This window comes from Schistocerca cancellata, chromosome 1 (genome assembly GCF_023864275.1).
Source record: "Schistocerca cancellata isolate TAMUIC-IGC-003103 chromosome 1, iqSchCanc2.1, whole genome shotgun sequence".
Lineage (NCBI taxonomy): Eukaryota > Metazoa > Arthropoda > Insecta > Orthoptera > Acrididae > Schistocerca > Schistocerca cancellata.
Window position 1 is genome coordinate 223,080,004 of NC_064626.1, and position 17,630 is coordinate 223,097,633.

A 17,630-nucleotide genomic window follows, 5' to 3' on the forward strand; every position below is an offset into this window, starting at 1 on the left:
AAACTATGCTATCGGACGAATATGTCGATAGGTCGTGTGGAGAACCAGAGTGTTTAGGATCTTTGGTAGTGTTAACTCTGTCGCGTGGAGCGCGGGCAGAGAGGGTCTGGCTGGAGTAGCGAGTGGAGCAGGTGTGTTGTGTGACGCTCCCGCGAGTTGCCGCGCTTTCGGGGTTTGGCAGAATGTAATTGCGCTCGACTTGCGATGATAGTTTCTGACATGGTGTCGCGGACGGGAAGCATTAGCTGGCGCACATCAAGAGCCCGTTTCGTCTGGTGACCGTGTCGAGAAGAAGGCGAGCCAACATCCAGCTTCTGCAACAGCGACGGCCGACAATGAGTGACTCCGACAATGAGTGACTGTCGCCACCTCCTCGATCGACGGCTTCAAACCTTCAGTCAACCAACAAGGAAGACTGGAAGCACGTAAAGTTTTAGAACTGTATGGCAGACCTCAGCTTTTCAATCTTTTAAAATCGTTGCATCACAAAATTACAGCAACTTAGCATGAACGTTTGTTGCTCATTGTCCCAATTGCATTACCAAGCAAAGTCCCTTCCTTTTCCGAAATGAACCCGAGTGTCGTTGAAATTCAAACGCCAGCATTAAAGTAATATAGCTAATTCGATTTCACTGCTTTAATTTCAAAGTTCAGTTAAGGCATTCATAGCTGGCTACAATATTTAGATTACACAAGGACAAAGTAAGAGTGCGAGTTTTGTTACCGTATTTTAGCTTACCTGTGACGGCAGCTCAGCTTGGTACGTACTAAATTTTACTATTGCTAATTGTTCAGAATCATTTAATTCATGTTCAAAGTTAAATCTCTTATTTCTAAATTGTGTAGATTCAAATAGCTTTTGAAATGATTGTTGAGGTAAACCAAGACTAACCGTATTTTACTGAGCTTCAATGTGCTTCAGAAAGAAAGCTGTCTATTAACTTCAGTCACTAAATTAACTTTCGATTTTCCGGTTTTATTAATCCTTTTGCTAAATTAAGTCAGAGTGTAACGAAATTTATTACTTCTGACAAACTTTCAGTTTTCACACTACACATGTCAACCTTCAGTTGTCACACTTCTAGTGCTAATTATATGTGTAATAACCTTTCTTTTTCAGTTACTATAGTAATTGTCCTTAGGACTGGCGACCGTAATTTCCCCCAAATCTCAAATATCTAATTACCGCTAGTTAATTGTTAACGTAACGGCCGCACATTTACTTTCTTTATTAACTTTACCCCTTTTCAAAATTAATTTCTACCAGTTTCATTTGCATTTTTCCTTTCATTAAGATGTAACCTTTTCCTCCCTCTTTACCGACAAATTAACTTCGGTGACGACTGTTTTTCCCAAATTTCCATTAGGTACACGCGGTTTAATTTTTCACTGTCATTAAGGGCGATAAGTGAGGGGGGGAGGTTACAATGGTCACCACATCGGTGTGGAATTCAGCTACAGGCGTAGGTGTATCATACAGAAATTACCTACTCAGATGGGAAATTCCCATGCATGGGCGCGTAGCGCAGTCGGCTCCATCTTCAGGAAAGGCTGCGTAACACGGTCCTGGACACGTGACAGCCGTGGAGACTTTCAGTGAGGAGCAACAAGGCGGTATGAGGGAGCAAGGTCGCAGAGGTTGTCGACCTCGTCGGCCCGCAATGGGACGGGCCAGCCAGCCAGCCTGCCTTACGCCCAATGCGGCGGCCGGCCGGCCGCCCCCGCCTCCCACCCCGCGTCCAATCGATACGGCGACCGCGCTACGCGCCCCCTTCTAGCCTTCGCTCACTCTCCCGATATCACAGGTAGCAACGGCGCCGCCAACAGTCTCTCTAAACGCCACTTCGTTCAGGCAGTTCGCGCGTTTATGAGCGCGGAAAATATCGGATAACCTGTGACCGACATGGGCGCAGTTCCTGCGCTCGAAGGGGCGACGATCACGATTTAACGAGACGGAGGACAAGTTAGGATAGTGTAAAGGCGGAGGAAAACAAGCCGTGTCTCTTTCGAAGGCTTCCCCCTCTCCCCCGACATTTGCGATTTAGAGAAACCTCGGACAATCTAAACCTGGACGTTCCGACTCGTGTTCGAATTGTCGTCATTCCGAATGCGCGTTTATTGCACCAATTTCTGCGCAACTTCTTTCGATCGCCCAAGCTCGCGAAATGTCTTGCTGGTAAAAATGGACGTACGGTGCAGTTTATCATTAGTAAAAGGCTAAATTTCGTCACAGTGAGCGGTAGGGTGGCTATACTGTTACCTGTTTACAACCATTCGGTTGCAGGTCGTACTTACAGAAATTTTCTCCATCTTTAACCACTCTCTCAATCCCGCACCACTGCGAACTGAAACTTCCATAATCTTTGATTTTGCAACGAGTTGCACAAGCGGTTAATGAATTCCAGAACTTGCCAGCGAAAGGCAAAGGTCCCGAGTTCGAGTCTCGGTCGGGCACACAGTTTTAATCTGCCAGGAAGTTTCGGTTAATGAATTACTTATGCGGAGCACACACCGATCATTTTGCATGTAATAAGCTGTAGTTGAGCCCCGGACGGAGACCCAAACACTTCTGTGTGCAGACCGAACCAAAGGTCCAATTTTTTGCGGGATCATCCCCATTTCTTCAAGACTCCACACTGCCCGCAAAGGGTGGGAGTACTGGCGTTGGTACCAAACAATTTCAGCCTATCAAATGCAATCAAACCTGTACTACGCTGGATTGGGCTACATTGAACCTACCGATACTACTCACCTGCTGTGACCTATGAAATCAAAATGTCGGAAATTAACTGCTCATCGTAATCCAGCACTGGTAAAAGTGAGCCGCAAGAATTACACTGATTTTCGATTCGCTGGCCTCGCTAACTCACAGTCACTTATTTCAACCTATGAGAGGCCTCGAGGCTACGTTACGTACAACTAAAACATCGTATCCACATTCGCCAACTTTGCCACTGCACAACCAGACTTTCACCTTGGGTAGCAGCGCCCCCCCCCCCCCCAAACCTCCAAGATCTGACCTACATTTTCTGGTTCAACATGAATGGAGCATTCAGTATAGAACACACAAAGTAGTGTTAAACCATTGGAAAAGAACACAAAGTTATTTAAAACCATAACATTATTTGAAGACAAAACTGACATTAACGGCTCAAATATCATGAAAACACATTACAATACTGAACTACTGTAAGAGACCGCTGACATAAACAACACTTCGTTCTTTTCTCATCAGCATTTAACTACAGCTAGATTTGCACGTGTCCTTCTGACGCCAAAATTTCGAAATTGAAACCAGCGTAGTGTATAAGAGGGGGAAATTGCACAGCTATTTGCAAACCCACTAGAAAAAGGAAGGCAAAAGAATTAACACCCCGCCGACGACGGCTTCACCACAGACAGAGCAAACCTCCGTTAGTAGAAAGTAAGTTGCCGTGTTTTTGTCCATCTTGTGGATGGTCACATGCAGATTTAAATACCATCTCTCAGGGATACGATTCCAGTGCCTTAACCACTGCGCTGTCCCACCTGGGACACGAAACTGGCGACTCAGCGCAGTACACGCACCCGGTTGGTTCCCGGTTGTGTCCTGAAAAGCGGGACACTGCGGTCCAGCGATAACAGAAGTTCGCGCAGCGATAACAGAAGTTCGCACACCACAGGAACTCGAAACTTCTCACCAAGAGTAGGAAACTAGTTGAAAAGTTGCTGCAAGACGACGCTGCCACTCCTAGCTTATATCGCGACAAGATTTCATCAATGAGAAGTACAAAATTGGATTCTACTTAGGACTAATTACCTTACTGATGCATGCCTATGTAATGGAAGCTGTTGAACCAGAAAATAACCCATTTCTTGCGATTTGTATACAGGCTACATTCCTTTTAAGAATATTCGCCACTGGTTACCATTTATTTTATGTTTGAGCAACATAAATTAGAAATTGGGAAGAGATAAAAATCATTAAATAGACAAAATATACAAAGATTTTGTTTAAGGGTGTGGGCTGGATCTCTGAACCCATCTACAGCGGGTGATTCCCAACCCTTCTGAAACCATAAACACTCCTCCCCATCTCCTATCAACTTTAGCGCCAAACTAAACTGTAGAATGTAAATAAATTTTATTTCAACAATTAGTTTCAAAATGACGAAGAATAAATGACATTTAATTCTTGTAGGTGTTTTATTAAACCACAAACTAATGATACAGTGAGACAACTGGTACTTCTTTTCTTCAAACAAACTTTTTACGACACTTGCTCCTCTGCACTACTGCTCTCCCTCGCGACACTCCTGATCGACAACACGCACCAGTATTTAAAATCAACCCAGTTACAATCTGTGCACCATACTTACTGCTTGTAAATCATTAATTGCTGGATTCAGTATTTCTGAAATGGCAGAAATTTGAAGACTTGAGGCTGTCAATTTTCTGCATATGACCTAGCTAGCAAATTCTTTCTTTCTTCTTCTTCGCGGATGGATCACTTAGGACCACGCGTAATCAACATTTGTTGGCCTTCCTTTCCGCCCAGTATTCCTTCATAAACAACGAATGGGCTAGCTTAGGTAGCAAATAATAATAATAATAATAATAATAATAATAATAATAATAATAATAATGTTTAGGCTATGCAGCAATGTAGTAGGCATTACAGTTATTAGTGTGTTGTGTTGTCAATTTAGTTCGTCTATCGGTTGCGAAGTGAACAACGAAGCAGTTTCTGGCCCATTGCGAGAACTACCTGAGACGGCATTTTCATGGGATATTTAAGCATATGCGATGCATATGCTTCAGTTTTACTGTCATACATGCGTGGTGCAAAGTACGTGTGTAGTGGGTGGACTATGTGAGAAAGTGATGTTCATGCATTCGTTTCACAAGCTGTAACGTCAATTGCGTCACGCTTTATTGCTAATATTTAAAACATATAAGTAAATTAAGTAATCAGTATTACACTCTAACAGAATTGTGGTATCTGTAATGATTTTTTTAAAAATAATTTAGTTTCGTGACCGAAACACAAAGAACACTTTGGTTTTTTTATCCCTCAGATAATTTCACTGTACCCCTCTGGGAATAATTATCCCTAAGTCGCGAACTGCTGACACGGAGGGAAAAAAGTTCATTTGCACTAAATAGCTAAACTAATCCATTAGCACATTTCATGACTTCACAGTGGCCACTCGAATAATACATATTAACTTCGAAGTCTGGTTACTCTAAGCCCAACAGGCATCAGGGTGGGGAGTTGCTTCAAACTGTGAGGAGAGGTTTGACGGGTGGCGAAGGAAGATTGCATGACCTTTTGTGAAACAAATGTTCTGTGCACATGCTGTGTACCTACGGTGTGCAATACTCTTCTCAGACAACCGTGAATCCCAGTGAAAAAGATTTCCCGGCGAACATCACATACTGAACTTGCAATCAAGCTGTTCTTCTCAACACTAAAGTGTAATTAGAAATTGGGGATCATTCAGTCTGGAACCGCGCGACCGCTGCGGTCGCAGGTTCGAGTCTTGCCTCGGGCATGGATGTGTGTGATGTCCTTAGGTTAGTTAGGTTTAAGTAGTTCTAAGTTCTAGGGGACTGATGACCTCAGATGTTAAGTCCCATAGTGCTCAGAGCCATTTGAACCATTGGGGATAAACTATAGACAGTCAAAACATTTTAATGCTGCTTCTGATATCGAAATTGTTGTTTCTTAGGCTTTAGTACTGTATGTTTTAAACCCTCGTACCATGTAAGAGGGCCTGATGGCTCAGGTTCAATAAATAAATAAATAAATAAATAAATAAGAATAAACGTCGTAATTGTAGACGGATTAGTTCCTAAATGTCGTGTGGAAGATACATTAAGTAGGTAATAAAGTATTAGTACTTATAAAGAACAAAAGACATCAAAGAGGGCTATATGAGTTATTCCCTGCATCACACTCAACAAGATGGTTCTACACTTGAAAACTGAAACATACACACGGAATAGAAACAACAGAACCCATCGTGGAAAATAGCTCAGCAAAAACGAAAATTGGGCGAAATTTCGGTTTCAGTTCCATGCAGTCGTCGCTAACACACAAATCTGACGAACAAAAGTCTGAAAAATTTGCGAGACGGGGCACAACAGCAATTGCTGACAAACTCGTTCTGGCACAAGCCGTATCTTACAGGCGGTTTTATCTGATGGGCGTAGCCGCAAGAAGGTACTTCTACTCCATACTCGCAGCCACCTCTATACTGTCTGCTGAGACGAACCCGAACAGGTTTCCTCCGCAGATGTCTAGTTGAATGGGAAGAATCATCGGTCACGTCCTTTAACAGACTCTCTCCACTGCCCCGTGCGCGCCTACAGCTCTAGCAGTGCCGCAGCAGCGCGGCTTTGCTCACCTCTGCTGAGCCGGTTCCTCGCAGGCAGCCCGGCAGAACACGGCAGCGACGTACACAAACAGAGAGAACACGCACAGGATCACACACACAACGCTGGACTGCCGGCTGAACCCAGAGCGCCGATCACACAATCCTGTCACGCCCGCAGCACTCTGCGCACTGGCCGGCGAACGCGTTGCGGGGCCTAGGCTCGGGCCGGGACGGCCGGTCACGTGACCGCGTGTCAGCCGCCAGCTCACACCGCGACCGCACGCCAGCGCCACTCCGCGCCGCGGGCACGCGCAGTCGCAGCACTAACTTCTGCATCAGCTCATTGACTGCTTCGGCTGCTGACGTGTTTTAGATGCATTCTCTCACATTTCTTCCCGAACTCTCGGAAAAGTAAAAATACAGTTACATAACCGCAGTTCGGTCGATTGAATTTACAAGTTTTCCTAAATCCAATGCGATGTAACACGAAAAAATTGTGAATTTAAAAACATCAAGCGATGTGGCGCAGTGGTTAGCACACTGGACTAGCTTTCGGGGGACTTTACTATCAGCTGGCCATCGTATACACCAACCACGTCCTTCGCAGTTCTTCGCTAGTCGCCTACTGAGCTATGCACTGTTTACATAGCGAAATGAAAGTATACAGGGTGGTCCATTGATCGTGACCGGGCCAAATATCTCACGAAAGAAGTGTCAAACGAAAAGACTACAAAGAACGAAACTTGTCTAGCTTGAAGGGGGAAACCAGATGGCGCTATGGTTGGCCTGCTAGATGGCGCTGCCATACGTCAAACGGATATCAACTGCTTTTTTCTTTAAAATAGGAACCCCCATTTTTTTATTCGCGTAGTACGTAAAGAAATATGAATGTTTTTCGCTTTGTGATAGATGGCGCTGTAATAGTCACAAACATATGGCTCACAATTTTAGACGAACAGTGGGGAACAGGTAGGGTTTTTAAATTAAAATACAGAACGTAGGTACGTTGGAACATTTTATTTCGGTTGTTCCAAAGTGATACATGTACCTTTGTGAAATTATCATATCTGAGAACGCATGCTGTTACAGCGTGATTACTTGTAAATACCACATTAATGCAGTAAATGCTCAAAATGATGTCCGTCAACCTCAATTCATTTGGCAAAACGAGTAACGACATTCCTCTCAACAGCGAGTAGTTCGCCTTCCGTAATGTTCGCACATGCATTGACAATGCGCTGACGGATGTTGTCAGGCGTTGTCGGCGGATCACGATAGCAAATATCCTTCAACTTCCCCCCCGCAGAAAGAAATTCTGGGACGTCAGATCCGGTGAACGTGCGGGCCATGCATCGACGACCAATCCACCTGTCATGAAATATGCTATTCAATACCGATTCAACATCACGCGAGCTATGTGCCGGACATCCATCATGTTGGAAGTACATCGCCATTCTGTCATGCAGTGAAACATCTTGTAGTAACATCGGTGGAACATTACGTAGGAAATCAGCATACACTGCACCATTTAGATTGTCTTCGATAAAATGGGGGCCAATTATCCTTCCTCCCATAATGCCGCACCATACTTTAACCCGCCAATATCGCTTATGTTCCACATGTCGCAGCCATCGTGAATTTTCCGTTGCCCAATAGTGCATATTATGCCGGTTTACGTTACTGCTGTTGGTGAATGACGCTTCGTCACTAAACAGAACGCGTGCAAAAAATCTGTCATCGTCCCGTAATTTCTCTTGTGCCCAGTGGCAGAACTGTACGCGACGTTCAGAGTCGTCGCAATGCAATTCCCGGTGCATAGAAATATGGTACGGGTGCAATCGATATTGATGTAGCATTCTCAACACCGACGTTTTTAAGATTCGCGCAGTTTGTCTGCTACTGGTGTGCGGATCAGCTGCGACAGCAGCTAAAACACCTACTTGGGCATCATCATTTATTGCAGATCGTGGTTGAGATTTGACATGTGGCTGAACACTTCCTGTTTCCTTAAATAATGTAACTATCCGGCGAACGGTCCTGACACTTGGATGATGTCGTCCAGGTTGCAACAGCAGCTAAAACACCTACTTGGGCATCATCATTTATTGCACGTCGTGGTTGGGGTTTCACATGTGGCTGAACACTTCCTGCTTCCTTAAATAACGCGAACGGTCCTGACACTTGGATGATGTCGTCCAGGATGCGACAGCAGCTAAAACACCTACTTAGGCATCATCATTTATTGCACGTCGTGGTTGGGGTTTCACATGTGGCTGAACACTTCCTGTTTCCTTAAATAACGTAACTATCCGGCAAACGGTCCGGACACTTGGATGATGTCGTCCAGGATACCGAGCAGCATACATAGCACACGCCCGTTGGGCCTTTTGATCACAATACCCATACATCAACACGATATCGACCTTTTCCGCAATTGGTAAACGGTCCATTTTAAAACGGGTAATGTATCACGAAGCAAATACCGTCCGCACTGGCGGAATGTTACGTGATACCACGTACTTAAACGTTTTTGACTATTACAGCGCCATCTGTCACAAAGCGAAAAAAGTGGTCCAACTAAAACATTCATATTTCTTTACGTACTACACGAATATGTAATAAAAAATGGGGGTTCCTATTTTAAAAAACGCAGTTGATATCCGTTTGACCTATGGCAGCGCCATCTAGCGGGCCAACCACAGCGCCATCTGGTTTCCCCCTTCAAACTAGACGAGTTTCGTTCTTTGTAGTTTTTTCGCTTGACGCTTATTTGGTGAGATATTTGGCCCGGTCACTATCAATGGACCACCCTGTATACTGAATGGCCGAAAGAGTGCTATGAAGCGTGATGCCGACACTTCTTACACTTCGCGCTATTGTCCGTCCTATCCACGCAATCCACGGTATATAATTGTTACATCGGGGTATTACGACACACAGAAGGCGAGCTACCTTTTACTATTTTGTCCTGTTCTGCTGTGTTTGCGCTAACTTGACTACATTTTCACATTCAAAACGTTAGCGTTAACATAAAGTCATATAGCTGCTACACAATAGCTGAGGACAATTCTACTCCAGTTAATGAGATTCCAGGGCGAACAACTCTGTCAATGTCAAGCCGAATAACAGCTTGCATAAGGGCCAGAGGTGAACCAACACGACTTGCTTAATTTGTGAGGCTCTTTCTCTTGAATAAATCATCCAGTTTCTATGAAATTGTAATCATTTGTTTGTCTGTACATATACATCACATGTGCTGATTTCCGTCCCACTTGGGTAAACCCTTCGTGGTGTGTCTTTTTTCTTCTTTTTTTCTTCTTACAGTGTATTTACCACAGACAATACGCAGTTTTCGTAACAAACAGTTTACTTCACAAAACTAATTCGAACACTAATAACAATTTGTCTCACTAAAGAAAAACTGATTCCGTAGTTCAAGAACACATATTTTCAATAACTTGCTAGCAAAGATGGAAAATTTACGACGTAATATATTACATTTTAAGGCGAAACTGAAGGCTATATTGCTGTCAAACTCTTTCTCTATGAAATTCTCAGCAGAGTTAATTGACGTATATACTCCTGGCGAAGGAATATGTCTTGGAACATTTAATGCCTTCCTATTCGCCTCAGCATAATTTATCACTCGCAGTTCTGCCTCCTATTCTTGTATGTGTAGTCATAAGTTTCCCAATGTATTACTGGTTTCACCAAATGTTTTTACAGTGGAGAATACGATTTCTACAGCGTAAGACAGCTTTTTCTGAAAGAAAAAGTACATGTTAAGAGGTAACAGTATGCAGCGTTCTAAAATTTGGCTTCTAGCCCTCTTGAATAAGCACGTAACTTTCTCAAGTATCTCCTCCATTTTACATTTGTGTGTGTGTGTGTGGGGGGGGGGGGGGGGGCGCAAAATTTAAATCTGTCAGGATGTTGCATGGCATGATACATTGCGCACATGGATGCAAGATTTCTCCAAGAGAAGAATTACTTCTTCGAGTTTCAGCTGCCATTAAAGTAAAATATAGACACCCCTTCAGTTCAGTAACACAGCATCTGTCTAACTCGAGCTAGGAGGTGCAATGAATTTAGGCGATCTGCCGTTCTGGGCAGTAATTGTAAACGGAAACGACAGAAAAGGTGATAACTTCAGCCTGGACGTAAATAAAATATTTTATCTCCAGAATGAAAAGCTTCAATATATAGAGTTTTCAGTTTCGTTTACAGAGAGCCCTGCAGCGACAGATGTTACTCCATTAAAATTTTATGTCACAAAATCAGATTAACTACATCCTCGGAAGTTTTTGTGCAATCACGACTAATACCAATCGTGGCGGGAAGCGTTATCAAAGGAGTATCTGGACTGACATTGTAGACTAGGTCTCATTTACCAGAATAACGACTGCACCACAGATCAAGACATTCTCTGTGCTGATGAATTAAGGGATACTGCACGGTCTTCTTTGTCAGTGTTATAATTTGTTATTAACTTGTTGTGAAAACGTCTTTCTAACAGACAAAAATAACTTACATTTGCTGGCATTTGTGGTCTTGGGTCGGCGTCACTGCCCATAAAGCAGAGGTTGCGGATTGAGATCCTGCCTCCGGCATAAGTGTGACTTTTAAATGTGATGCTCTGTTTTTTGAGTCTTACATTGATCTTGGGTTTACTAAACGAAAAAATAAATGTAAATCAAATGTGTAACTGAAAAAAACTGACATTTCCTAATGCAGGGTCGGTCCACCCTGCGCCTTTAAGACGACTTTGCTGGTAACAATTTCAATAAGGTGTCTGAGTGTCTGTGGAGGAATGGCAGCCGATTCCTCCTCAAGAGGCGAAAGCAGAGAAGGCGGTGATGTAGGACTCTGCGATCTGGAGCGAAGTCGACGTTCTGACTCATCCCAAAGATGCTCCATTGGCTTAAGATCGGTACTCTGGGCATGTTAGTCCATTTCAGGAATGTTATTGTCCACAAACAATTACCTCACAAATGCTGCTCTATGACACAGTGTACGAAGTCTGTTCAAAAAAATTCGTAATTACCAAATTACGAAATTTTTTAGCAGACTTGGTATTTCGGAGAGAAATTCGGTTGGCACCCCTGCACACGCCTGTGTTTAGTGTGTAACTGTCAGAAGTTTCATTGTTGTATATTTATTGTTCAGTGATGTACTGAGTAGAACTTTGTCTCACAGTTTGCGAATTTCGAGACGTTAAAGTTAGAGGAGTAACGCATCTGCATTAAATTTTGCGTGACACTCAAGAAAATCTTACAGAGACAAGCCAAATGACATAGGAAGCATACGGTGATAAGTGCTTAAGACGTACTCGGTGTTACGAATGGCTCACACTGTTTAAAAATTGCCGGACGGAACTTGAATGCCGGCCGGTGTGGCAAGCGGTTAAAGGCGCTACAGTCTGGAACCGCGTGACCGCTACGGTCGCAGGTTCGAATCCTGCCTCGGGCATGGATGTGTGTGATGTCCTTAGGTTAGTTAGGTTTAAGTAGTTCTAAGTTCTAGGGGACTGATGACCTTAGAAGTTAAGTCCCATAGTGCTCAGAGCCATTTGAACCATTTTTTGGAACTTGAACGTGGACCTTCGACGTCTACCGACGACGCTCATGTCAGCAATGTCAACGAAATTGTGCGTGCCAATCGAGGATTGACTGTCCGTGAGATTGCAGAATAATGTGACATTTCAGATGAATCACGCCATGAAATCCTGTCACAGCATCTTGAAAGGCATCGTGTTGCCGCCATGCTCGTCCCACGGCTCTTGAGTCAAGACCAGATGGTTCAAATGGCTCTGAGCACTATTGGACTTAACATCTGAGGTCATCAGTCCCATAGAATTTAGAACTACTTAAACCTAACTAACCTAAGGACATCACACACATCCATGCCCGAGGCAGGATTCGAATCTGCGACCGTAGCGGTCGCGCGGTTCCAGACTGAAGCGCCTAGAACCGCTCGGCCACAAGGCCAGCCAGTCAAGACCAGAAAGACCTTCGCTCAGCAATCTGTAAAGAGCTTTTGGATCGCGCAAATGAGAACGATATGTTTCTCAAGAGAAACATATTTTGTAATGACGCGTGGGTGTATGTTTATGATGTTGCGACCAAGGTTTAATCTGCACAAATGGTCGGGGAAGGTTCTCCAAGACCAAAAAAAGCTCGTCAGGTCAGTTCAAAACGGTGTGTATCAATTGTGGAGGAGAGGATTACGGAGACCATGCTGATAGATTTCTCTGACTTTGAAGAATTCGTTCATCATGAATTCATGCCACAGGGACAAACTGTTAATCGATGGTGCTATCGGGACGTGTTGCGACGCCTGCAAGAAAATTTTAGGAGGATACGGCCTGAAAGGTGGCAAGACAGCTCATGGCTCCTGCATCACGATAACGCACCATCACCCTGTTGATGCGTGAATGTTGCACAAAAACCGAAATCACTGTGCTGCCTCACTCTCCGTTGCCTCCAGACCTGACCCCCTGCGGACCTTTTTTATTTCCAATGTTGAAAACCCTGTTGAAAGGACTGAGATTTGCAACGATAGAAGAGATACAAGAAAATTCGTAGGCGGCGCTTCGCGCGATACAGTAAGCGCAGTACCAAGACTGCTCCCGGACGTGGAAACGGTGTTGAGAGAGGTGTATCAGTTGTGGAGGAGAGTATTACGCAGACCATGCACAATAATTAAAAGGTAAGCGCAGAAAATTTTGTGGTCAGAGTTCTGGAATATTTTTAACAGACCTCGCATTGTCACGCTGGTACAAATAATCCTCGCCACCCAGCTGTTACACTCCTGTACTCAACGCAGTTCATGTGTTCGATTCTTTCGCAATAACCCTTTCGTAAGAGCAATAGGGGGACTCCACTCTTACAATGAGAAACAACCGCATATCGCAACAACACCCCTTTCGCGCTTCACTGTTGGCACTACAGATGATAGCTGGTAACATTCTCCGCCAGCCCCAGACCTACGATACTTCCGAACCGGAGCAAAAACTTGATAGTGCCGCCCCTCCCCCTCAAGCGTTTGAGATAGGACGTTAAAAATTAAAAAAAAATCAATTTTTCAAAAATATGTTCATTTTGTAGCGCACATCGCTGTATGTTCGAGAAAATGTAAGACATGTTATTTGCTCTTAAGTGTGCCAAAGTGCAGTAGCACGCCTCTTCACGCAGCATTCTTCCGTTGCACGCCACTGTATTTCGGTCTGTGGAATTCAAACGTGTATATTTTGTAATGGAAGCCATCAAACCTATATTCAGGACAGTGGAAATTAAAATGTCCAACTTAAAATGTCGAGTGGTGCCTATCCTGCTCCCAGTCAGCCGATTTGACATCCTATCCACTTTAAAAAAAAACTCGCAATTAATACTGGGTGGGATTGTCTGTAACCAGGACAATAAGAACTGTTCAGAAAATTAGCTAACAACTTTCTCTTTTGTGTGACATAAAATTATATATAGGAACACAAAATCAATAAAGACAAGAGACAAGCAAGACAGTACACATTTCTTCAATGCTTAGGTCCTAGCATTTTTTTCTCTCTAATCTTGCTACTGTTTTACACGGCATGCTTATCTTCCTACAAAAGAACTTATTATCTCATCTATGTTCGTCAAACGAAACGTCTTGCTACATGAAAAATTAAAATGTCCTTGTCTAATACTGGAAAAGCTGTTAATACGAATAGTACCCAAGACTGGTCTGGTTTCTCGATTTGATTGTTTATTTTGTCGCTGTCTGCTAGGCCTTTCTAATATTGCGCCAAGTGGAACCACCCGCACGCTATTTGTTCGTTTCTTTCGTCGGTCGACTCTGAATCGAGTTATCGAGTAATTGTACTTTCCTCTGTCGCACGCGCGTCTGCGTCTTCGTATTTTATATGTTTCTGTCTGGCACATAGATAGCTAACACATACCAAAGAGAAAAGTCGCGGCCATTCTAGTGATCTCGATACTGAATCATGACGGTAATGATCTGGCACATGAATCAGTGCTTAACTAAACTACCGTTCTTTGAAGAAGGATCACTCTTTGTGATTAAACAGAGACTAATGGGAGAGATTCTTCAATACAAGCAAACGAGCATAAACGCCCTTCATGAGTGTGATTCTGTTATGCAAGCGCTGTCTGTTTGTCCTGGATCTGACCATCCTACTTTGCACACGCTGTACAAAATATTTGCTTGTCTCATCTATTGCTACAGTAGTAAGAATTTTTTCAACATTGCGGCGTACACAAACACTGCTGAGGTCGACAATGGAGGAGGATCGACTTAATGGCTTTGCTCTGTTGAACACTCACCCTGACATCGATTGTCCTATTGACGATGTAATTCACCAATTAGCCAGGAAGAATATGCGCATTTAAGGAAGGGAACAACAATTGTGACTTTTAATATAATAACATGGCACTGTCTTTTATATATGTACAATCAGTTAAAATAAAACTTTCTTAAAATTTCTATGTGACTTGATTATTTTTTATTACGGTAAAACTAAAGATAGCTCAAGATATCTTTAGCGCCTCCTCCTTGAGGTTTTTCTGTAACCGCCACAGACTGGAAAACCTTCCAAGTAAGCGAGATTGTCATTTTTACCTATCTCATTTACATAAATAACAGGACAGAACTATTCGAAAGAACATAATTCACGAAGTACCAACATCAAATGCTTATTAAGCTTACTACAAGCAAAAAGTTTTATGTTAGCAAACAGTTTTACATTTCATTCATACGCTCCAGTTTGTCAAGTATGGGATCCAGAGCTTAACTCATAACTTACTCTCCGGTTAACTTCCCTGACCCCGTCAGAATCACCGATTCAGTTTCCCGCCTTTATTCTCCGGTTAGGCTTTTATGTTTCGTACAATGCGTTATCTACGCTGTTGCGAGAACAGAATTGAGCGGCTGCTAACTGGGGACTGTACAACTAGCAAAAATTTTGTTGCACAAAATTCTTCGATATAATGTCCCCGGTTCTTCTCATTCCTCGTTCTAACAAACAATCTCGTCATCACTAATTTTGTAACTATTCCTGCCATTGTCATAACTTATTCTCCGGTTAACTTCCCTGAAAAAATGGTTCAAATGACTCTGAGCACTATGGGACTTAACTGCTGAGGTCATCAGTCCCCTAGAACTTAGAACTACTTAAACCTAACCAACCGAAGGACATCACACACATCCATGCCCGAGGCAGGATTCGAACCTGCGACCGTAGCGGTCGCGCGATTCCAGACTGTAGCGCCTAGAACCGCTAACTTCCCTGACTCTGTCAGAATCACCGATTCAGTTATCCCGCCTTTATTCGCCGGTTAGGCTTTTATGTTTCGTACAATGCGTTTTCTGCGCTGTTACGAGAACAGAATTAAGCGGCTGCTAACTGGGACTGTACAACTAGCCCTTAGTAGTGTAGCGACCTGGCAAAAGTTTTCTGTGAAAATTTCATTTTCTTGGGTAGACCGAGAAGATAATATGGAATCTCCCTTATCTGTTATTCTTCTTAGTCGTTTATTTCCACTCTGGTAGTCTGAATCTACGGATTTTGCTAATAATTATAACAATGCTTATCATTCGCACACCCAATCAACCACGTGCATAAACTGCGATTGGCATTCACCCGTTCGGCTTTATTCAGCTCAGCTCGTATAGCCCCATCCCTTTCTTCTGCGGTAAAGTTTTTTTTTTTTTTTTTAGTATTATTATTTCTAGATGCGATGGAGATTAGCGTGGGAGAGACATCACGGCCAGCCTGGGTGGCCGAGCGTTTCTAGGCACTACAGTCCGGAACCGCGCGACCGCTACGGTCGCAGATTCGAATCCTGCCTCGGGCATGGATGTGTGTGATGTCCTTAGGTTAGTTAGGTTTAAGTAGTTCTAAGTTCTAGGGGATTGATGACCTCAGAAGTTAAGTCCCATAGTGCTCAGAGCCATTTGAACCACTTTTAGAGACATCACGTTCACTACGCACGCATTCAAAAATCAACTTATGATTCGTTTGGAAACCAACTTAGAATGTGTTCAAAAACCATCAGGGATGCGTTTCAAAATCATACAAACAATCGATAAACCAACGTGAGCTGGATGCTAGGCGCATTGTGGAACAAGGTTTTTATTTCTTTAAGAATATGAATTTGCCCCCCCCCCCCCCCCCGAAATTGCCTCCCAGGACAAATACCCCGTTTTGCCCCATCCCCTAGATCCGTGTCTGTTCTCCAGGCATTCGACAAACCCAAACCCTTCCATCCGATTGTCACAAGGTATATCGTGATTCATCGCTCCAAATCACTTGTTCTCAGTCATCCACTGCCTAGTGGCGTCACTTTTTACACGACCTAAATTGTCGCCTAGCATCTTGTACAGACATGTGTGGCTTATGAGAAACTGTTTGACCACTGTACCCCGTTACTTTCAGCTTCCTACGCAGTCATTGTGGTAATTGGACTGTTGGTATCGCTGTTTCCGTCGACTTCACGTGATTTTTTTAAACCATCTCTGCAATACTCGACGGTCGCTGTTCGTCAGTACATGCAGTCTGCCTGCTTTTGGTTCAGCTGTTACTGTTCCTTCGCTTTTTTACACTTCACAATACCATTGGCAATAGCAGACTTGTGCAGCTTTAGAAGGGTTGAAATGTCCATGATGGATTTGTTACTCAGGTGACATCCAGTGACAAGTCCACAATCGGAGTCACTGAGCTCCCGTAACCGAACCATTCTGCTGTGACCGTTTTTTTGCTGAAAATTTCCTGCGCCTTCCTTTAGACTGGCGGGTGCGCCTTTCGTGACATCTAGTGGTCAGCTCAACATTGCACCGGAGTGTCTAGGCGATTTTTGATCTGAAAAATGTTGAAATGACCCTTAGAAAAATCTTATAAATGACAGTGCTGGAAAAACTCTACGTTATTCGATTTTCAAACAGCTGAGCAAAACTGAACGTACTCAGGCATTCACTAAACTGACACAATATTTTTAGCGCAACGCTATCTTTTAATAATCCCTACAGAAGAATGACCCTGACTATCAATAACCTATACCTTTCATGAATCACTTACCTCACAAAAATCTTCGTTACTCGAACTACTGCAATACAGTGAGTGCCAGTACTGCCAGCTAAATAAAAGATTCTAATTACCGATAGGCATAGTTAGCAAATGAAAGATTTTGATAGAGAACAAACAATGTATTTACATTAATAGCGTTCAAAAGTCATAATATATATATCAGTTCATGACATCCAGTCTTACAAATTTTC

General features: G+C 43.3%; 1 protein-coding gene across 7 annotated transcripts in view; it reads right to left on the reverse strand.

Annotated features, from left to right (window-relative positions):
- Positions 1-17,630, reverse strand: part of LOC126169536 (protein hu-li tai shao) — a 425,484-nt gene that overhangs the window by 398,526 nt on the left and 9,328 nt on the right. For 4 of the 7 annotated variants that reach the window (XM_049920651.1, XM_049920652.1, XM_049920653.1 and 1 more), the window contains exon 1: positions 6,390-6,555. The exons of 1 other annotated variant lie outside the window; for it this stretch is intronic. The gene's annotated coding sequence lies outside the window, so the exon portion shown is untranslated. Of the gene's footprint in view, positions 1-6,389; positions 6,556-17,630 lie in introns of those variants that run through there. 2 more of the 7 variants (XM_049920655.1, XM_049920654.1) reach the window with 1 other exon arrangement.